The 23,018-nt window shown below is 50.8% G+C and overlaps 1 pseudogene across 1 annotated transcript; it reads left to right on the top strand.

Annotated features, from left to right (window-relative positions):
- Window positions 1-12,566: 12,566 nt before the first annotated feature.
- LOC101017804 lies at window positions 12,567-13,183 on the top strand (annotated as a pseudogene). The gene has a single exon (XR_638738.4). The product of XR_638738.4 is annotated as a 60S ribosomal protein L17 pseudogene (transcript).
- Window positions 13,184-23,018: the final 9,835 nt, after the last annotated feature.

Genomic DNA, 23,018 nt, shown 5'->3' with positions numbered 1-23,018 from the left:
ACTAGGAAAAGAGGGGAAAACAATGGCTATTCCATACTGAGCTCTATACTGCATGCAAGGTGGCCGTGCTGGGAGGTTTGTTTACAAGCGGAATCTCACTGGATTCTTGCCACAGCCCGGAGAGGCATTCACTAGGATCATGCCTGTTTTTACAGATGAGAACATGGGCTCAGAGAAGTGCAGTCACTTACCCAAGTCACACAGCGGATATCTAGGAAGCAGCAGAGTGGGTTTTGACCCCAGAGCTATTGCCTCCAGCGTTGCGTGACGCCACACCCCAGCCCAGGAAATGACTTTCCTATGGTCTTGAGCATGTCAGTTCCCAGGTCTGAAGGTCCAGGTTGACTTTGTGGGTCCAGGAGCCCTTACACTGTGGGATGTTCATCACAGTAACGGTTGTCAAACATCAAACATAGTAGGCACTCAAAAATGTCTTTATTTCCATTCTCTTTTTTTCTTTCCTTTTACCCCCACCCAATCTAAGCCAGAGTCAGTTCCAGGTTGTAACCCCAGTGGAAGGAGGCCAGGCAGGGAAACCGAGATAAGTGGCAGCTGTTGCATGGGCAGAGTCTGCCTGTCTAGATTAAGAGGTGGGCTGGGCATGGAGCCGACTGACATTTCCTCTGTCCTTCCTCCACCGCTGACCCTGTGTGGTCGGGGAGGCCTGTGTGCCTGCTGCTCTATCAGACCTCACCTCTCAAATTCATTCTTCCTCCTGCCACCTCAGTGCCTGGCCCCGGGCTGCACACTGGGGACGCAGGAGAGTCAGACCCAGATCTCCACCTGGAGGAGACCACAGCCTAGGGGAAAGGCAGCCTGGGACCTGGGCAGTTCTAATCCAGACTGGCCATGAGAGCCCAGGGAGAATCGAGATGTCTGCCTGAGCCCAGAGAGGGCTTCGTCACTGCCATCACTGCCAAGGGGCATGGTGGGTACAGGGGCAGGCTCAAATCCCAGCTCTTCCACTGAGAAGCTGTGTGACCTTGGGTATGTTCCTTTGCCTCTCTGTGCCTCATCTGCTTCAGAGGCAAAATGAGAACAGTATGAGTGCCTCCTCATGGGGATGTCAAGGGCATTCAGCAAGCTGGTCCCGGCCAAACACTGGGGCTTGGTCCTGCTCCCCAAGGGCAGGTGTTCCAGGCATTTTCCAGACCCATTGTCCGGAAAAGTAACTGAAGTCTCTAGGAGTCCGGTGACTTGCCACCGCTCACCCATCTGCTGGAGCTGACACGGCGGGCTCTGAGGCACATCTCCTGGCTATAAGCTCTCTAAGGATAGGGACCTAGACTGGTCTGCCTTCTGGATCATTGAACTTCCATGCCCTGCCCAGGGGATGAGGAGGGAAGAGAAGGGGAAGGAAATTGAGATGGGTCCTGGAGGATGTCACCGGAAAGAAAAGAGGCTGAGGACACCCCAGGCAGAGAGAACAGCATGGGCAAAGGCAGGGAGGTGTGAGAAAGGCCACTGCGTGCAGAAAACTGAAGCCATCCAGGACTCCTTGGAATGAGAGGTGGGTGACAGAATAGGAGAGGCAAATCTGAGCTAGTGGTGTGCTAGTAAATGCTTAACAACTAGCTTTCTTTATTTTTATTTTTATTTTTTTTGAGACGGAGTCTTGCTCTGTCACCCGGGCTGGAGTGCAGTGGCCGGATCTCAGCTCACCGCAAGCTCCGCCTCCCGGGTTTACGCCATTCTCCCGCCTCAGCCTCCCGAGTAGCTGGGACTACAGGCACCCGCCACTTCGCCCAGCTAGTTTTTTTGTATTTTTTGTAGAGACGGGGTTTCACCGGGTTATCCAGGATGGGCTCAATCTCCTGACCTCGTGATCCGCCCGTCTTGGCCTCCCAAAGTGCTGGGATTACAGGCTTGAGCCACCGCGCCCGACCAACAACTAGCTTTCTTTAACACTGAAATGAGGAGAGGAGAGAGGCCCTGATGTGTAGCATTTGCCAATTCACGCAGTGTGAATACTCCCACCATGACTGATTTTAAGCTACTAACATGACATCAACCAGCTCACAAAATTCCTGAAAAGTTAACAATCAGCTTTTGTGATTCAGGGGAGCCTGAGTAGGTGGGGGCCCTCCTCCAGGGACTGCCCGGCTGGACCTCGCCTCTGCTCACACGTGAAGGCTGTTTCCTGCCAATGATGGTTCTGTGGGCCTCAACTCCCCACCTGAGCAATGGGCTAATGGTTCTTAGGCAGAGGCAGAGGCAGGACCAATGAGGTGGACCCAAGTCCAAGTACAGTGACATCTTTATCTTAATTTCCCAGCCTCATCTCCACCTGGGGCAAAAGTGGGGTGATGGGCAGGCAGAGGGAGTCCAGGACCCACCCAGGCCCTCCTCCCAGCCCACTGTCTCCCACCCCAGCCAAGCAGGTGGTGGCAGGGTCACCTTGGGAAGAGTTATTGGGGCCTGAGAAGAAGGGGGAAGATATTATGCACCGAAGGCTGCAGCCGAGGACACTAATCTGAACAGACAAGGAATCAATGGGAATTTCTATTTAGGGAGGAAATCAATAGGAATTTCAAGGTAGGAAAAAAGGGAATTACCTTTAATTGGAGTTCTGGTCCAGCCAGTTCTCTAGTGAGGCCAGGGCTCACCTGGTCCTCAAGGGACAGCCAGAACGGACCCTCAACCTGCCCCAGCCCTGCCTGGGGTGCCTCCCACCGGGTAAGAGACACCTTCTCTCAAGGAACCATTTAATCTCTGGCTAGGAAGCCAGGATTGAGTCGGCAAACAGAGATCTCCAAAACCAGGCACAGAAAGCTCCGTCTCCTCATCCGTTAGGTGGGGACAATAGGGGCCTCATCAGTGAGAAGCAAATCCCAGGTGTGTAAGAGGCTCACAGTGAATAGTGGTGCCAGGCACTGTCCCAAGTCCTTTGCCTGTGTTAATAAGGGTTAGCAAATCTAATCCATACTAAGCCCCACTATTACTATTACTATCTCCATTTTATAGAGGAGGAAACTGAGGCACCAAGGGGTTAAACAACTCGTGCGAGGTCACATAGCTGGGAAACACAAGCCCTGGCACAGGGCTCAAACCCTGTGCTCTGCTGCCCCATGGTAGGTGTTCAGCCCTGTGAGATATGTCCCAGGTGGTCCACGTCCCATCCAAGGGAAATCAGATGGGTGGGGGTGACTGCCTGGGGCATGGGGGCCCTGCCCAGGAAAGGGCAGGATAAGTTCAAGCCACGTGGAGAGGGGCCTGAAAGCAGCTGCCCCCATTGTTGTGCCCTCAAATGCACACACAGACATCCCCCTGGATCCTGTCCCCCAGGAAAAGGACACCCTCAGAAGGAGGCCCAGGACCACCCAGATGTCTACGTAGACCCCACTGGAGGCCAAATGTGGCTGCTCAACAGTGCCTGGCAACCAAGCTCTGGTGTAAAGTGGGACTGGGAAACACCCCTGCCTCAAGAACGGCAGGTGCCACCCCCACTGGGAGTCATCTGGGAGCCGGAGCCTGGGCCAGGGTCACAGGAGGGAAACTCCCCTGGGCTGGGAGCTGGGTGCTTTTCTGTGGTGTCTCCCCAGATCCTCCTACACACCCTGTGCAGATGAGGGACCGTGCCCCAGAGGCAAATCTGGGAGCAGCAGAAGGAGCGGAAGGTCAGCCCCCATCCACCTTCCCCCAAAGTGGTTTTCTTATTTGTTTGTTTTTAGACAGGGCCTCACTCTGTTGCCCAGGCTGAGTGCAGTGGTGCAATCACAGCTCACTGCAGCCTCTATCTCCCAGGCTCAGGCAATCCACTCACCTCAGCCTCCCAAGCAGCTGGGACCACAGGTGTGTACCACCATACCTAGCTAATTTTTTAAAATTTTCTTATAGAGATGGGGGTCTCACTGTGTTGCCCAGGTTGGTCTCAAACTCCCGGACTCAAGAGATCCTCTTGCCTTGGCCTCCCAAAGTGCTGGAATTACAGGCTTGAGCCACCGTGCCGGGCCAGAATGGGATCTTTTACAGCAGCACATTGGTCTGATGACCGTTGAGACTTTGATTAAAAAGACTGAGAGGAAGCTAATGGGAACCTATGGCTGACACCACAGGGAGAAGGAGTCAGAGGGAGAATCTGTTGTGTGTTTGTCCCCAACCCCAGGCCCGCATTCTTCCTGATGGGGGACACTCCTGTGCCTCTGTGATCCCCGTTTTACAGACGAGAAAACTGAGGACAGGGGAAGGTGTTCCCCCAGGATCACACGTGACCAGGAGGAGGCAGCAGCTTGGAGCCCCGCCTGTCCTCCACCATCACACCCTCTCTGTGGATGCTGAGGGTACAGCCAGCCACGCTGCGCAGGTCTCCAGGGGTCCGCAGAAGGCAGGGGAGGGGAGGGGAGAGGGATGGAGAGTGGGAGAAAATTAAGAGCCAGCACGTGGCTGTTCAGAGCTGGATCTGGTGGTGGGAGCTGAGATGTACGGGAGGGGAGAGGGTGCAGGCCCCTAGCCGGCACCCCGCAGACCAACTTTCGACTTAGGTCTCTGACGCCCATGGAGTCCTGGATGCTGGGCAGGGAAACTGAGGCAAGTTGCCGGTTGTAAGGACAGACAAGGCAGGTGCTTGGGGCTTCCAGAGTCCCCAGTGATTCTGCCCCCAACACCACTCTCCCCACTTCTCTAGTTCCAGCCCGAGCCTGGCGGAGGGGGTGGGGGGCACGCAGGACAAAGGAGCGGTGAAGGCTGGGGGCCCGAAGGGCTGGAGTTCCGCTTCGGAGCTCATGGCGAGGCCGGGGTAGGGGCTTGGCTCCTCTGAACGTCAGTTTCCTCCTCTGTGGAAAAGAGGCGTCAGGTTGTCCTAAGGATTGGAAAAAACATGAACTGTAGAGCGCTGACCCCAGTGAAGCGCCGAAGGGATGTTTGCTGAGCGAGGAAACAGGTCCCTGGTCAGACAGACAGACAGACGAGCGTGGCTGAGTGGGTGAAGGAATGACTGCGCCTGGCCCTGACCAGCCAGCCTGGCAGAGAGGACCCCTGCTGGTGACTCCAATCCAAGACACACAGTCCCCAGAGTGTGTGCCCCTGCCCCACCTGTCCCAGGGGACACCTCCACACAGGCAGTGGGGCCATTGTCTAAGAATGGCCACGTGTGTCCCGGGCCTGGATCTGGACCACGGTGGGCCACTAGCCACCATCCCCACCCTTCCAAGAGGGCAACTGCCCCCTGATGTCCCTCGCCATCTTTTATGACCCAAGCAGTACACACAGCCCTGCTTCATGAAAACAAAACGAGCTGCATCAACAGCAGACAGCAGGCTTTCCAGGCCACCAGTTCTGGGGACCAATTCAAGGGAGAAAGAAGGCCTGGCCTCCAAGCCTGCCTTGTACCCTCACTCGGGGATCCTGGGACCACTCCCTCTTGGGAAGCAGAGGCCCAAAACCACAACAAACTTAGGCTGAGTGATTGAGCAGAGGCTGCCACAGCTAAGCCCAGGTTCTGTTTCTGCCCTGGGGGTCCCAGACCATCACCACCCCACTAAGGCACTCGTACAGGGCACTCCGGGGGCATTCTCCCTCTCCAGCCTCGGGACAGCCTACCAGATGTGGATCACGACCCCTGCCTCACAGACAGGGGAGGAAAGCGAGGCTAGGGGTAGGTAGGAAGCAGCTCATCCAAGACCCTGTAGGCCCTGGTCTGTCTGACTCTGCTCCCTGGTCACAGATGTCCTGGGGCCGGCGTCCAGCTCCCCCTGCACTCTGGGATGTATGAAGTCAGCCTCCTTCCTCCCTCCTCCAGACTCCTCAGCTGAGCCTGCCAGAGTCTCAAGCAGAGATGAGACCCATCCCTGTCCCCTCTCAGGTCACTGGGCTCAGCCGGGCTCAGCTGGAGCTGAAGGTTATTGCAAACTGCCAGGGCCCTGCTCACCTCATTAAGTCCAGGGAGCAGGGTCAGCGGCTTTTACAAGCCCCATAAAGCATTGTTCGTGGCCACTACAGCATGCAGCTGGCCCTGGCGACCAGTCCCTCCCTGGGCCCAGGACAGGAGGGCGACAAGTTCCTTCCTTAAGGAACTCATCTCCCGGATTCATAAAATCACTGGAAATGTCATGGGTGGTCTGTGCCCCAACAGATAATTACAGGGTGACACCCCTGCCCTGGAGGCTGCTGTCGGGGAGGTCAATTCTCCTGACAGAGGCCCTGCAGCTTGCCCGGTCTTGCTGGGCCAGCACTACGTTAATAAATGCTTTGAGCCTATTATCTCACTGAGTCCTTGAAACAGCCCTATAGAGTAACACAGCCAGCCCCATTTTACAGATGTGGGAACAGAGGGGCCCAGACGGGTGGTCAAGGTGGAGACTGCAGAGCTGGGATTTGAACCCAGAGCTGCCAGGGCCCGAGCCAAGCTCCAAAGAGCCCCTTCGCTGACTACGAGCACCACTTTGTGGTTTGAGCAGGGCAGTCCCGCTTTAGTGAAGAACCCCAAATGCTCCAGATCACCCTGCTTGGGTGCATACATAAGGCAGCAATAGCAGGAATTAACAGAGCCACAATGCAAGCTTCTTGCTGGTTCCCAGGCCTGCCTGCATGATGCGGAATCTCAGCAACCCCCAAGGACACCCCAGACACTTCTGGGAATCCTGGAGGGTGTCTCCAATAGGCTCGGAAGCCTGTCCACCCGGGTCTGTCCTACTGGCCCCAGTGAGAATGTCCCCAGTTGGCTGTGGTCACCAGGACAGGGCAGCTGCCCTCCCCTCTGTGCCTCTGCAGCTCTGCACCTCTAAGACTGAACACTCCTCTGCCCATTCAGAAGGGCCCATCCCCGCTCCCCAGCCTCCCAGGCCCCAAGACGCATGCTCCTCTGAGCATGAGTCAAGCCCCATCCCCTCAGCAGGGAGGGAGTGGTCAAGCCCCTGGATCCGTGGCCTGGCGGTTCCAGGTCTGGGTTGGGAAGTGGCTCCCTGACTCGCCAGCCATGTGAACCTCAGGGACCTTCCTTGCCTCGTTGGTGAAATGTCGGCCACTGTGAGGAAAAGGCGGGAGACCCCAGCCCCACCCTGCACAGGGCCCAGTGCACAGCACCCCTCAAAGGCAGCGTTTGATGTTCTCCCACATAATCCTCGTTGCCCACCACCTCTCTATACCAACCGCCTCCCTCCTGTTCAACTCACCCCCCTGGAAACCTAAGAAATGGGGGGGTCCCCCGCCCTGATGCCAGTCTGGACACTGCTCTACAGACAACATCCTCTGAACTTTTCTTGGGCCCCCAGCTGCCACCCTACCCTGCTGGATGGGTCCTGTGTACCCCACAATATTCGCACATCCCCCACCACGCTTCACCCCAGAGCAGGCTTGGTGGGAGGGGAGGAGGAAGAGGACCCTTGGCCTGGGAGTCACCCCTGAGGTGTTGAAGTCCCCCATGGGTGTGGAGGGGCATTGGGCATGAGGGGGTGTCCTGCCCACTTCCTCAGTGCAGAAATCTTGCTGGGAGACACTAGCTGGCTGATGCTGCCATAGGTGGGGGGTGGGGCAGAGGGCAAGGATTACAGAATTTCAAAAGCTGCTTTACACCACAAAAGTGTAAGCATGCACACTCACGCACACACACTCACGCATGCACACAGACACACACACACACACAGAAGGGGTCCAGCATCCTCCATGGTCCGGCTTTTCTCCAATGTAAGCAGCAATCTCAGTCACTCCCTGTTACCAGGAGAATCTGACCTTGAGTGTCCGAAAAGCTCAGATGTTACATGTGTGCCTCTGATGCCCGGGTGCTGACACACTTGTGCATGAGCAAACATCTGCGTACAAGACTGTGGACAAACAGGTCTGTGTCCATGCAGCCACAGATGCACACTTGCATTCTGTCATAGTCAGACACTTGTGCACACAAACACAGACACACACTCTGATTTAGAGGCCTGAGACCCCTGCACCAGTGTGCTCAGGTATACACTCCACATGCATGGAGTGCAGAATGAGGCAGGTGTCCCAGGCCACCTGCTGTACTCCAGCATCAGGTGGGCTATCAGGGTGCTGCTGCTCTGCCCTTCACCCCATGCCCTCAGAATGCCCTTGAGGGAGGGGCAGGGCTCTTCCAAGCCCTTGAAAGCCCCATGGGAAGCCCTGGGGCACACGGCACAGATTGCCTCCATCACCACGGATACTGCATCATCACAGATACTCCATCACCATCACCACGGGGCCCACCTACAACCATGGGAGCCTGGAGCCCCCAGGGCAGGAGTGACCCTTGCGGGGTTAAGTGGGCAACCTCAGTGAGCAGCCAGGAGATGGACTTCCTGGAAGGCAGGGGAAGTCTCCCCAGGAGACGGGAGGAGGGGAGGCGATAGGGAAGAGGAGCAGGAAGAAGGGGAAGGAGGAGGGAGATGGGAGGAAGAAGAAGAGGAGGGGAGGGGGCCCAGGGGAAAGAGGTTGGTAGCTATCATTGAACAGGAATCCCTACCACACCTAAGGGACCATGAAATTCACTTGTTCATTGTCTATCATTCATCGTCTAGCTGCCGCCCCCTCCTGCTTAGAACCTAGATTGGGGCAGCACATTTTAGATCCTCAATAAATGTTTGTTGAATGAATGCAAGAAAGCCTAGTTCTGGGTCCTCATCTGCAACCTGGCCCTCTGACCCTCTTGATCAGCCACCTGGCTGCTAGGCCAGCCTCCCTGTGGTGTCAGGCCTAAAAATAAAATTCAGCACTATGTGCCACCCCGACATCTGATGAAATCTGGAGAGCCTGACCCCAAGTTTCCTACCCCTCTCAGCTCCTGTGGATAAGGTCCAGCCTAACCACCTTCCCTATCAAATGGAGCAGGCACAGCTCCTGCTGATCCCCACACAGCCAGTCACACCCTCCTGTGGGAATGAGGGCACCCCAACTTTTTCATACCCCAAAACCTGTCTCTCACAGCCCCTGGTTGTTCACACTATTCCCAAGAACAGCTGTGGGTGGCCCTGTGTAACATATGGTGTCCTCCTCCCCCAGTCTGTTAGTCTGTGTGACAAAAATGCAGCTGCCGTTCTCATCTGTCCTGTGGCAGGTGTTGTGTGCTCAGCCATTCTATGACTCTATTGGGGATTCTCTCCCTCACCAATGGGGTGAGTAGAAGGGGGTTAAAAAAAACTCCTCTCCCATTGGGGAAATGGTTGGCTACCACCAGCTGACCCTCTAGCTGACCACAGATAAAAAAAATGAGCCCAGCCAAGACCAGAAGAACCACCTAGATGAGCCCAGCCCAAATTGTCAACCCACAGAACAGAAAGATGAGCTAAATAAATGATTGTGTGTGTGTGTGTGCTTTTATTATTATTATTATTATTATTATTATTATACTTTAAGTTCTAGGGTACATGTGCACAATGTGCAGGTTTGTTACATATGTATACATGTGCCATGTTGGTGTGCTGCACCCATTAACTCGTCATTTACATTAGGTTTTTTTTTTTTTTTTTTTTTTGAGACAGAGTCTTGCTCTGTCACCCAGGCTGGAGTGCAGTGGCGTGATCTCAACTCACTGCAAGCTCCGCCTCCCGGGTTCATGCCATTCTGCTGCCTCAGCCTCCCAAGTAGCTGGGACTACAAGTCCCTGCCACCACGCCTGGCTAATTTTTTGTATTTTCAGCAGAGACAGAGTTTCATCGTGTTAGCCAGGATGGCCTCGATCTCCTGAACTGGTGATCCACCCACCTCGCCCTCCCAAAATGCTGGGATTACAAGCGTGAGCCACTGCGCCTGGCCATAAATGGTTGTGTTTTAGGCCACTAAGTTCTGGGGTGGTTTCTTACACAGCCAAGGCTAACTGGTACACCACCTCACAAGGTCGAGGGCTGCTGTGAGGGATTAAATGACAGACTGCAGTTCAAGTCCTCATAACAGTGCCCAGAACAGTAAGACCTCAGGAAACAACAGCTATTTTTATTTGAAAACCACTCTTTGAGGCCTGCATGGAATACAGATGTAATAGAAAGTATGAAGATGCTACTAGAGAAAGACATAGAAATGGTTGCCAAATTGTCTTTAACACAAATGGCACCTTTGCTTGTGGAGGGGTTTCATCAGTCAGATAAACAGAGACCTACTGTGGTCTGGCATAGAGGGCCACAGTAGGTCTGAATCATAAAGAACAGGAATTCTGGAGTGTTCTCCCACTCCTTAGGGGCAGGGAGATGGGGGCTCTATAAGGGAGGTGGGCTCAAGCAAAATGGTGGCAACCTAGGTCCTGAATGTGAAAAGTTCTGAGAAGGGGGAAATGTTCTGGGGAATAGAGATTAAGGGTGGTGAAATGTCCTCTAACTTCAGGTTGTTTCTATGTGTACTGCACAGTAGTTCACACTCTGCTAGCCCCAGACCTTGAAGCAGTACCTGAAACCCATAGTGGACTTGTGTCTATGGAGCTTCATACAGCAGGGTGTCCATGGGGTAGGTAGAGCAGGGTGGAGGTGAAGCTGGGGCATCAGCTGATAAGATGGGTGGAGACAGAGAATCCATCTGGCAGGGCATGGCCAGACCTAGCCCCGACCCCATCCCCTCCACTGATTCCAGAGGTCCCGGGGAGGGGAGGTTGCTGAGACTGAAGGACAAGTCTGTGGGCCCAAATCATTTTCTTTGTCTGTGAAAGGAAATGGAAGGTCCAGGAGGCTGGAGGGCTGGACCACACTGAAGGGACATAAAACAGAGGAAAGTTCAGTTCCTGCCCTTGGGGACTTCTCAGTCTAGAGCAGGCAAGATGAAGCAAGAGTAGAAATAATCATACCCTTGGGACTATAAGAAGTGTAAAAAGTGAAAGGCAGTTTCAGAAGAAAGTGTGGTCACATCTATTTGGGAAAGGGAGTGATGAGAAACAAAGGGAGCATTGGAGAGGAGCGTCAGAGGAGAGGCAGAATTCATAGAACCTGCACCTTTGTGTCTCACACACAGACACCCTAACTGCCTTTCAGCAGCCAAGTGGGGGCCTCAGTGCCCCCGCTGATGAGCAAACCCTTGGGACCGTGCTTGGGGTGCCGCCTGAGAGCCCACAACTTGTTTCTGACAACATGGACATCTTTGTGCCTGAGTGTCAGGCAATGATTTTGATACTTTATTGCACATCTCCTTTATTGTTTAATAAGGACAAGGAGGAAATGGAAAAACGACGAAAAGTCCAATGTTAGTAACAAAATTGATTGTTCCTCTAAGAAACAAATGGGCAAAGATGGAAACCATTGGTCATGCCAAAAGGTGTAACACTTTAGCCTCAGTTAGATGTTCGCTGGATGTAAGCCAGTCAACCATGCGCTGACTGATTGTGAAGGGAAAGGACAGAATTAAAGAATGCTTGGAATCCTGGAAATTTGTTGTTGAGAATTGGGTCAAAGTGTTATGGCAGAATTAGGGATTTTGTAATAGCTTTATCTCTCTGAGAGGAAGCACTCAATTTCTGCACACACTTCAGGAACACATTATAAAACACATAAAAACAGGCACTTCGCCAAAACCAGACGAAATCACAATGAAAGAAAACTATAGACTAATTACTCTTGTGAGTATAGATGCAAAAACACTCAACAAAATGCTAGAAAACTGAATTCAGCAATATATAAAAAGGATTATATCCCATGACCAAGGGAGATTTATCCCTGTAATGCTGGGGTGGTTTAACACCCAAAAACCAATAAACGTAGTATGCCATATCAATAGAATAAAGAACAAAAATCACACGATTATCTCAGGAGACACAGAAACGTGTCTGACAAAATTCAACACCCTTCTTGCTAAAAACCACTAAACTAAACTAGGAATGGAAGGTAACTTCCTCAACCTGATAAAGGCATCCATAAAAACCCACAACTAACATCATACTCAAGGGTGAAAGACTGACTACTTTCCTTCTAACATCAGGAACAAGATAAGAATGTCTGCTATTCCCGGCCGGGCGCGGTGGCTCAAGCCTGTAATCCCAGCACTTTGGGAGGCCGAGACGGGCGGATCACGAGGTCAGGAGATCGAGACCATCCTGGCTAACACGGTGAAACCCCGTCTCTACTAAAAATACAAGAAAATTAGCCGGGCGAGGTGGTGGGCACCTGTAGTCCCAGCTACTTGGGAGGCTGAGGCAGGAGAATGGCGTGAACCCGGGGGGGCGGAGCTTGCAGTGAGCCGAGATCGCGCCACTGCACTCCAGCCTGGGGCACAGAGCAAGACTCCGTCTCAAAAAAAAAAAAAAAAAAAAAAAAAGAATGTCTGCTATTCCCACTGCTTATTTTTCACTTTTTTTCTTTTTTTTTTTTTTGTGGGTTTTTTTTTTTCTCTTCCCACTTCTATTCAACGTTGGACTAGAAGTCCTAGCCAGGGGCAATTAATTAAGCAAGAAAAGGAAATAAAATACTTCTAGACTGGAAAGGAAGAAGTAAAACTATCTCTATTTGCAGATGAAATGGTCTTGTGTATAGAAAATCCTAAGAAATACAGATACACACAAAAAAACTCATTGGAGCTAATAAATAAGGTAGATTTCAGGACACAAAATCAATATTCAAAAATCAATTGTGTTTCTATACGGTACCAATAAATAAGCCAAAACTGAAATTAAGAAAACAATTCCAGCTTCCTCTTTCCCTAAGCCGCCTGAGGTAATCTGTGAAAATGGTTCGCTATTCACTTGACCCGGAGAACCCCACGAAATCATGCAAATCGAGAGGTTCCAATCTTCGTGTTCACTTTAAGAACACTCGTGAAACTGCCCAGGCCATCAAGGGTATGCATATTCGAAAAGCCACGAAGTATCTGAAAGATGTCACTTTACAGAAATAGTGCATACCATTCCGACGTTACAATGGTGGAGTTGGCAGGTGTGCCCAGGCCAAGCAGTGGGGCTGGACACAAGGTCGGTGGCCCAAGAAGAGTGCTGAATTTTTGCTGCACATGCTTAAAAATGCAGAGAGTAATGCTGAACTTAAGGGTTTAGATGTAGATTCTCTGGTCATCGAGCATATCCAAGTGAACAAAGCACCTAAGATGCGCCGACGAACCTACAGAGCTCATGGTCGCATTAACCCATACATGAGCTCTCCCTGCCACATTGAGATGATCCTTACTGAAAAGGAACAGATTGTTCCTAAACCAGAAGAGGAAGTTGCCCAGAAGAAAAAGATATCCCAGAAGAAACTGAAGAAACAAAAACTTATGGCACGGGAGTAAATTCAGCATTAAAATAAATGTAATTAAAAGGAAAAAAAAAAGAAAACAATTCCATTTACAATAGTATCAAAAAGAATAAAATACTTAGGACAAATCTGACAAAAGAAGTACAAAGACTTATACTCTAAAAACTATAAAACATTGTTGAAAGAAATGAAAGAAGACCTAAATGGAAAGATAGCCTATGGTCACAGATTGGAAGACTTAATATGGTTAAGATGGCAATACTCTCCAAATTGATCTACATATTCAATGCAACTTCTATAAAAATCCCAGCTGCCTTTTTAAAAATTTTGCTAAAATGGACAAATCGATCCTAAAATTCATACGGAAATTCAAGACAGCAGGAACAGCCAGAACCATCTTGGAAAGAATCAAGTTGGAAGGCTCACACTTTCTGCTTTCAAAATTTATTACAAAGCTACAGTAACCAACACTGCATGGTACTGGCATAAAAGTAGACATACCGATCTGTGAAATACAATCGAGAGTCCAGAAATAAGCTCTTATATTTATAGTCAGTTGATCTTTGACAATGAATAGTCATAGCAGTATTATTCATAATAGTTAAAAGTGGGGGCCGGGCATAGTGGCTCACGCCTGTAATCCCAGCACTTCAGGAGGCTGAGGTGGGCAGATCACGAGGTCAGGAGATGGAGACCATCTTGGCTAACACGGTGAAACCCCGCCTCTACTAAAAATACAAAAAATTAGCCGGGCATGGTGGTGGGTGCCTGTAGTCCCAGTTACTCAGGAGGCTGAGGCAGGAGAATGGTGTGAACCCGGGAGGCAGAGGTTGCAGTGAGCCAAGATCGCGCCAATGCACTCCAGCCTGGGCAAAAGAGTGACACTCTGTCTCAAAAAAAAAAAAAAAAAAAAAAAAAGTGGGAAAATGCAAATGTCCATCAACTGATGAGTGATTAACAAAATGTGGTATATCCATATAATTGAATAGTATATGACAATAAAAAGAAACAAAGTACTGATAGATACTACAACATGGATGAACCTTGCAAACATCATGCTGAGTGAAAGGACCCAGACAGAGAAGGCCACATATTGCGTGATTCCATTTTTATGAAAAAATCACAATAGGCAATTCAATTCAGAGACAGAGAGTAGATTCATGGTTATCAGGGGCTGAGGGGGTTAGAGGGAAATGGGGAATGACTGTTAACGGGCACAAGGTCTGTTTGGGGACTTACGAAAATGTTCTAAAATGCATTGTCATGTTGATTACCCAACTCTTTGAATATACTCAAAACTACTGAATTTTACATGGGTGAATTGCATGGTATGTGAATTATACATCAACAAAGCTCTTATTTAAAAAAAATAGAGCACTACTGGGTGGAAGAGAGCTGATGAGAGTGCTCCAGGCTGAAGGATGTCAGATTGGTGGCATGCATGACAATAATTCTCCCTCATGTGCCCACAGTGGGCATTGTTAATTATCACAGCACTCTGCTCCCTCAGCCTGTACCTTTTCCTTTAGACTTCATTAAAATTAAGAGCTTCTAGTCATCAAAAGGTACCATTAAGAGGGAGAGAAAGCAAGCCTGAGAATACATTTTTTAAACTTCTAGAAATTAATAACTTCTAGAAATTAATAAGAAAAAACTGGACAACTCAATTTTTAAAAAATTGTCAAAAGACTTGAGCAGGCATGTCTTAGTCTATTCGGGGTGTTACAGCAAAATAGCTCAGACTGGGTAACTTATACACAACAGAAATGTATTGCTCATGGTTCTGGAGGCTGGAAAGTCCAAGATCAGGATGCCAGCAGACTCAGTGTCTGGTGAGGGCTTGCTCTATTTCATATTTGGTGCCTCCCTTCTGCATCCTCATATGGTGGAAGGAGTGAACAAGCTCCTTTGGGCCTTTTTTATAAGGGCACTAATCCTATTCATAAGAACAGAACCCTCATGACCTAATTATCTCCCAAAGGCCTCTCTTCTTAATACTGCCAAATGGAGGCTTAGATTTCAACATATGTTTGGAGATCTCATAAACATTCAGACCATTGTGAGGCACTTCACAAAAAAAGGCTATCCAAATGACAACTAAGCCTAGAAAATTTCTTCAACATCATTAACATCATTCATCATCAGGAAAATTCAAAGTATAACCTGAATGTGAGATACTCTCCACATTCAGATGGCTAAAATTAAAAGACCTGGTAATACCAAGTGTTACAAAAATATGAAGAAGCCAGAAATCTCTTCAGTTGCTGAGAGCAATACAGATCATCACAGCTAGTTTGGAAAACCACTTGGTAACATTACTAGAGAGAGAGACAGAATCAAGAAATTTCACTCCTGGCATATATACCCAAGAGAAAAAATTATTTATACCCACCAAAAGATAGACCCTGGAATATTCATAACAAACGTTCATAACAGACCCAAACTGGGGACAGCACACATGCCTATTGACAAGAGAAGGAGTAGGTAAATTATGACAGATTTGTACATTAGAATTCGGGATAGCAATGAAAAGGAACAAGATACTATGACATCCAACAATTTGGATAACTTTGCAAGCATAAGGTAAATGCAAGGAGGTAAGGTCGTTGAATGAAGGAAGCCAGACAGCAAAGAACATGTGCTCTTTGATTCTTACACAAAGTCTAAAAAAAGCGAACCTGACCTCTGGTGATAGATACCACACACTGTTATTTGGGGAGGTATTGCCTGGGAAGAGGAAACAGGGCGCCTGCTCAGTGCTCAATCTGAGTGACAGTGACATGCATGTGAACATATGTAAAATTCCATCCAGCTGTTCACTTCTGATTTATGCCCCTGACGGAACTGAGCATAAGTTAAATTAGGTGAGAGAGAAAAGCAAATCTTATCCTTCAGGCATGAAAAGGTCTCTGCCTGACTCATGCCCAAGTTCAAAAATCCCAGAGAAGGGAGTCATTGGCCCAACCCAATGATACTAGGGCCAGGACCATGGAACAACATGGCAGCCCCATAGGATGGTGAAGGCAGGGAGTGGGATAGGTGGGGAGTGCTCTTTCCAGAACAGGGAGGGGAGGGGGAGAAAGGGCAGGACAAAACTAAGATCTACTCCTTCCTTTCTCTGAGCCTTCCTTTCCCCATCTGTAAATGGGAACAATAGTACTTCCTACCGCAAAGGGTCAAGGTGAAGATTGAAGAGGTACTGGGCCTTGGGCACCCATCGTGGGGCCTGGATCCCCTTCCGTTCACCCACCTTTCCTCCCTGGGTGCCCCTACCCTCAGCTCCCCCACTCTGCCCTCTGTGATCCCCAACGTGAGGCCCCATCACCACAGAATTTCAAATTACTTGTAGCTTTAGTTAATTAAATGTAAAATCATTGGAATAAAATTATACCTTCATTAGAAATGAACTCCCATTTTGGGCCTAGGATAATGACGGGGCTCTCTCTCCCCCCTTCTTCCAAACTACATACAAAATGGTCAGTTAAACTGAATGGGAAAAAAGTTTAACGACTGCACGGCAATCAAGCTTATTATTATTTAAGCACAAGCTATTACCATGTGCAATGAGGTATCAGCCAATAAATTATCTTTGAAAGAGTCAGTCCTTGTCTGAACACACACAGGCCGTTAAAGGCTGCTGCCGGGGAGGTTGTGCCAATCACTTTCCTGACCAGGTGAGCTGCCCCGGCCCGGGGAGCTGAGGCTGGGCCCTCCTGGTCCTGTCTCTCCAGCTGGCCGTGAACCTGCCCGTAGAACCCTGGCCCAGTCTCAGGCCCCCAGGTCAGGATCTCGGGGTCTCGGTGAAGGGATCGTGGGTGTCTCCACTGGCCATTCCCCCTCCATCCCTCAATCCAGCCCATGCTGAGGGGAGGAAACTCGACCCCAAGACAGAGACTGGGGACGAAAAGTGTTCCTGATAATTAGGAAGCAGAACAGAGAAAGGAGAAATAGGGTGTTCAGGGTGGGGAGTGGGCTGAGATGGGGCAGAGAGAGAGAGAGAGACAGGGGGAGAGGAGGGGAGAATCCTCAAGAGACATGGGGAGAAAGAGTTGGAGACAGAGGTTAGGAGGCAAGGGACAATCAGAGGAGCCTGGAGCAAGATTCACAGCAGACAAGACGGAAACAACAGAAGAGAGGGCAGCAGAATCCAGAAGGCCAAAGATAAGTAAGAAGGGAGCCAGACCAGAGAGACCCCACTCAGAGCCGCTGCGTGCCAGGGGCTGGGAACCACAAGCCACTGGCTCCCAGAGAGACCAACCTGCCCTGTTTGTCGGGGACTGAGGAATTTGCCAATTTCGGGGACTGTCCGTGCCAAAATCAGAACAATCCCAGATAAACCAGGACAGTTGATCACCTTCTTTGCAGAGTCCTCACGGAAAGCAGCACTGTTATCTCCACTTGACAGGCAAGGAGGCTGAAGCCAGAGAGGTAAGGTCCTTTGTTTGAGGCTATGCAATGGCAAGGTTGGGAGCCATGGAAGGTCAGAAGTCAAAGGAGCCGGAGGCAAAGAAACACAGAAAACAGAGAAGGCAGGAAAGGGTCCGAAAGCACAAAGCCGGGGGATGAGAGCAGTAAGGGCCCTTATCTCCTGCTCCATCTCCAGCTCAGCCTCCCCGTGTCTCCCGAAGCTTTGCCACACCTTTCTGCCTTCTCTCTGCCTCATCTCAGCGACTGACCCCCACCCCTGCCCTGTACACCTTATTTCTCCTTTCTCTGCCCCTCTTCCTATGTTTTTTATTATTATTATTATTATTATTATTATTATTATTATTATTATTTAGTAGAGACAAGGTTTCACCGCATTGGCCAGGCTGGTCTCAAACTCCTGGGCTCAAGTGATCCTCCTGCCTTGGCCTCCCAGAGTGCTGGGATTACAGGGGTGAGCCACCGCTCCTGACCTTTTTTTGTGTGTGTTTGTTTGTTTGTTTGTTTGTTTGTTGAGATACAGGGTCTTGCTCTGTCACCCAGGCTGGAGTGCAGTGGTGCAATGACAGCTCACTGCATCCTCAACCTCCTGGGCCCAAATGGTCCTCTCACTTCAGCTTCCTGATTAGCTGGGGCCACAAACACATGCCACCATGCCTGGCTAATTTGTTTTATGTTTCGTACAGACGGGGTCTCACTATACTGCCCAGGCTGGTCTTGAACTCCTGGGCTTAAGTGATCCTTCAGCCTCCCAAAGAGCTGGGATTGCAGGTGTGAGCTGCTGCACCCCACCCCTCTTCCTAATTTTTAAGACCCCCTTTGTGTCTCCATCTCTGGCCTGTGCTAGCTTCCCCTGCTTTCCATGGGCTGAATCAGGTGGAGACACCATGCTCAGATGTCAGCAGCATTAGGACGGGACACTTGTCAACAAGCAGCTCTCAGGATTCTCACAGCCACCAAGACTGCAGACAGCAGCCGGAACCCTCCTCCCGTGGGGCTTCGGGCTGACTGGCCTGGATTCGAGTCCGAGCTCTAGCATGGATGTACTGAGTGATCTGAGGCGATTTCTTAACCTGCCGCACCCTCTCCCCATCTGGAAAACGGAGAGGTCATTTTACAGATGGAGCATGGCACGGGCTTATTGTAAGGATTTGTTGACCTCGGTGGATAAGTCCTGAGTGCCGAGGCTAACCCCAGGCAGCTATCTTGGGGGCAGAAACTTCCCCCAGACCAGGGCAGCTGCCCTGTGTCCTGGACACAAACCCTCAGTGAGTCTCTCAGCCCCAGGCAGAGCGAGAGAGTGGACCCACAGGCCTTAAGCTGGGACAAGCTGACCAGGGAACACAGAGAGGGGACAACAGGAGCCTGACTTCAGAACCCCTTTTCCTCCCTAAAATAAAGACTTTCATTTGGCATCTCCCAAGAAACGCAAAATGTACATCGTCTTCTCATATCTGAGGCTCGATCATATATTTTTGTTGAGTAAAATCTAAATGGATGAATAAATTCATTAACCAGAAGGTCAGCGTTTTCCAGCTGGCCTCTCGGCACCAGGAGCCTTCCCTGCTGGGCAGGCGAACGCAGCCCTGCCATCAACTTCTGTCCAAGTTCCCTGTAGACCGACTCCCTTGAAAGTCACCTCCATCTCTCTCACAGTTCAGGCCAAGATTTAGAGATAGGGGCCATGTGTGTGCCTAGATCTGCTATCTGCCCGTGAGTGATGGGGGACACATTCCGGGGACATGTTTACTGTCACCCCGCGCCCCCCGGCCCGAGCTCCCCACCGAGCCATCCCCTGATAATTCACAGCCCGGCTCCTGTTGGCAAATGACGGATACGGCCTTCACGGCGGGGCCTGCTGGTCACTTGTCTCAAGGAGACTAGGAAGGAAACTCAGGCACAATATAAATGGGGCCCGTGGCAGCCTCAAACACCTTGGAAAATTCCCCAGCCCGGACACCGCGCCGTTTTTAAGTAATAAAACCACAGAGAGATTACATGGCCACCTGACAGCCTGCGACGGATGGCTGCCCGCGTGAACTTTTTACCTTCGGGATGGGGACCAGAGGAGAGGAAGAAAAAAAAGGAGAAAAGAGCTGCCCAGCAAGCAGGCTCCTTCCTCACTGTGGCTCAAAAGTCACTGTCGTGGCAGTGGCCAGAGCTGCACTCTGAGTCCCCAACTCAGTCATCTGGAGGGACTCCAGCCTCTGGAGACCTCAGGCTTGGTTTCCCCACCTGGAAAATGGGGATATGGATGACTGGTTTGTTAGATTTCCAGAATTCAGAAGCAGCTCTGAAATAAATGTTTTCAGGGTTAGAAATGTAATCCTTGCTTTCATTCATTTATTCAGGTTTTTTGTTTTGTTTTGTTTTGTTTTGTTTTTTAGATGGAATCTCGCTCTGTCGCCCAGGCTGGAGTGCAGTGGTGTGATCTCAGCTCACTGCCGCCTCGATCCCCCTGGGTTCAAGCAATTCTCCTGCCTCAGCCTCCTGAGTAGCTGGGGTTACAGGTGCACGCCACCACACCTGGCTAATTTTTCTTTTTCTGGTAGAGATGGGATTTCACTATGTTGGCCAGGCTGGTTTTGAACTCCTGACCTCGGGTGATCCGCCCTCCTCAGCCTCCCAAAGTGCTGAGATTACATGCATGAGCCACGGCGCCCTGCCATCTATTTATTTATTCTTTGATTCAACAAGAACTTGTCATCATGCCTGTTTAGCAGTGGAGGTGGGGACAAGAGGGTGACAGGGTGAGGAGGTGTGGACAATCTCTGGGAAACAACCGAGAGATACTCAGTGTAGCACTCACCAGCCGGGTGACTGTGGGCAGGTCCCTCCAGCCCTCAGAGCCTCAGTTCCCTCATCTGTCAGATAGGATCACAGTGGTACCTCCTTTGAAGTACTGTGATGGGGACGCAGGGGGATCCCACCTGACAACCTCTTAGCACAGTGCTTGGCACATAGTAGGTACATGCCAGGCCTAGCCATCAGTTCCTTAAGTCATTTGATTAGGTTGGAGCAAAAGTAATTTCGGTTTTTGCTATTAAAATTGCAAAACCAGCCATATACGTGTGTGTGTGTGTGTGTGTGTGTGTGTATATATTTTTTTTAGATGGAGTCTCACTCTGTCGCCCAGGCTGGAGTGCAGTGGCACGATCTTGGTTCACCGCAATCTCTGCCTCCTGCATTCAAGTGATTCTTCTGTCTCAGCCTCCCATGTAGCTGGGATTACAGGCACTTGCCACCACACCCGGCTAATTTTTGTATTTTTAGTAGAGACGAGGTTTCACCATGTTGGCCAGGCTGGTCTCGAGCTCCTGACCTCAGGTGATCCACCCGCCTTGGCCTCCCAACGTGTTGAGATTATAGGCGTGAGCCACCACGCCCAGCCACACCAACCTAATACCTTTGAGGTTGGAGAGTCGTTGTGCAAATCTGGCCTCTTAGAGTCCACCCTAAAGACCTGCACTTCCCAAGCTGGGTGTAAAACCATGAACCTCTCTGCATAGCACAATCTAATGCTTCATGGTCCAGCAAGATTTTCGCTTCTTTGCAGAACAGTATTTCCGATAGATTCTTGTTCTTGCTCTTCACGGATAAATAGTAACCATAGGATCGACCACTTATGGAGCAGCTGCTGAATCCCACCCAGTCATAGCTCTGGAGGCTTCACATATATCTTTTGTCAGGACCTCAGTTCACCCCAGACGATACCAGGCATGTGTTGATATGTGCCTGAAGGAGTTCACAGTGGTGTTTGGACTAGTGCAGCAGTAAGGCTACCCAAAGAGAAAAGGAAGATGGTGCAACAGTAGACCAAGGGGCTGATCGCTGTCTCACCCACAAACAGCTTTATCATCTTGCCATCTTAGAATGCTCTATGCATGCAGAAAGGAAGGAAGGTGCTGGAGTGGCAGGAAATCTGAGGCTGAGGCTAGCAGGGAACCACTCCCTAAGGAGACCCCGTTGGTATTGGTGGCTCTGAGCCTCCTAAGCTGGTTGCCCTCCATCACCCCTCAAGAGCCATTCTCTTTTCTGCCCTGGTCTGTGGGCCTTCGTGGATGGCATCCAGCTCTCTTGCCCTCTGGCTGTCAGTTCAGCCTATGGTAAACACTGGCAGGAGATGGGGACAGGCACTGGGGACAAGGGTTGGGGCATTTATTCCCCCAGCTCTATCCCTGCTGGGATCCGGGTTGGCAGTGCCTCGTTCCTCTGCAAGAGACACAAGACCCATCAGGAAAACCCTTTCCTTCAGCTATTGCTAAGGGACAGCCCTCTGCTCTTTTCCCATGTCCCTCAGCCTAGAGAGGAATGTCACTTCCCATGGTTGGTAGCTGAGACCATCCATGTTGGTCTCTGAGCCTGCCCATGCCTTTCTAAGTAAAGCCTCATTAAAACCTCTTCAGCTGCTGGGTGTGGTGCTTGTGCCTGTAATCCCAGCACTTTGGGAGGCCGAGGTGGGAGGATCGCTTGACCTAGGAGTTCAAGATCAGCCTGGTAATATAGTGAGACCTCAGTCTCCCACAAAAAATAAAGCAATTAGCCGGGTGTGGTGGTGTGCACCTGTAGTCCCTGCTACTTGAGGGGCTGAGGCGGGAGGATCACTTGACCTCCTCCAGGAGGTCAAGGCTGCAGCGAGCTGTGATCGCACCACTGCACTCCAGCCTAAGCAACAGAGCAAGACCCTATTTCAAAAAAAACCCCACGAAGCCAAAAACCTCTTCAGCTGCCATCAGCTTCCTGCCAGGGTGTTGGCTGCTTCACCCGGGAAGTGAAAAACTGAGCCCGAGGCGAGGTGGGAGCTGTGGCTCTGATGCGAGACCTGGCGGGTTCACCATCTCCCCAGGCTTGCAAATCCCTGAGGGCCCTCTGGGGCAGGGCTGTTCTCAAACTGTGGTCAGAAGGGCCTGAGGCTGAGGCCACAGTGAGACCGCCACCTATCACATTGACACAAAACCGAGGTTTTGTCCCACCCCAGCCCTCTGCAGTGACACTATGCTGTCACCCAAAAGCCCCCAGTCCTCTGGGATTTCAAGAGAGCAAGGGATGGTTGAGAAGCTGACATGGCCCTGCAAGACAGAACCTGAGCAGACCCCTGGACTGCAATTAAGAGAAGCATATACATACTAAAGTCAGGGAAAGTAAGGAATTCACTGGAAGCATAAAGGGGAATCTTCTAGAACCTAAAGATGGGAAGCACAGCCAGGCCTGGTAAGGGACTGGAACTGGGTCTGAGAGCCGTGGGGAGCCCCGGCATCCGTGTCTTCTCTCTGCCTCTGTCTCTCCCTGCCTCTCAGTCTCTGTCGCTGTCTCTCTCTCCTCGCCTCTCTCTGCCCTCTGCACCCTGGCTGTTTCTGTTCCTCTGTGAGCATGCGCCAACTCAGCACCCCGGGGATCTGCCTGCGGGTGTTCTAAACCCCAGCTCCAAACCAGGACCATGTCACGTGCCTACCTCTGATCCAATTCGCTGTGGCAAGGCCAGGGTGAGCG

The sequence above is a fragment of the Papio anubis genome, chromosome 13 (genome assembly GCF_008728515.1).
Source record: "Papio anubis isolate 15944 chromosome 13, Panubis1.0, whole genome shotgun sequence".
In the NCBI taxonomy this organism is placed as follows: Eukaryota; Metazoa; Chordata; class Mammalia; order Primates; family Cercopithecidae; genus Papio; species Papio anubis.
Note: the sequence above shows the minus strand (reverse complement) of the source record. Positions and strands in the feature narration are given on the sequence as shown.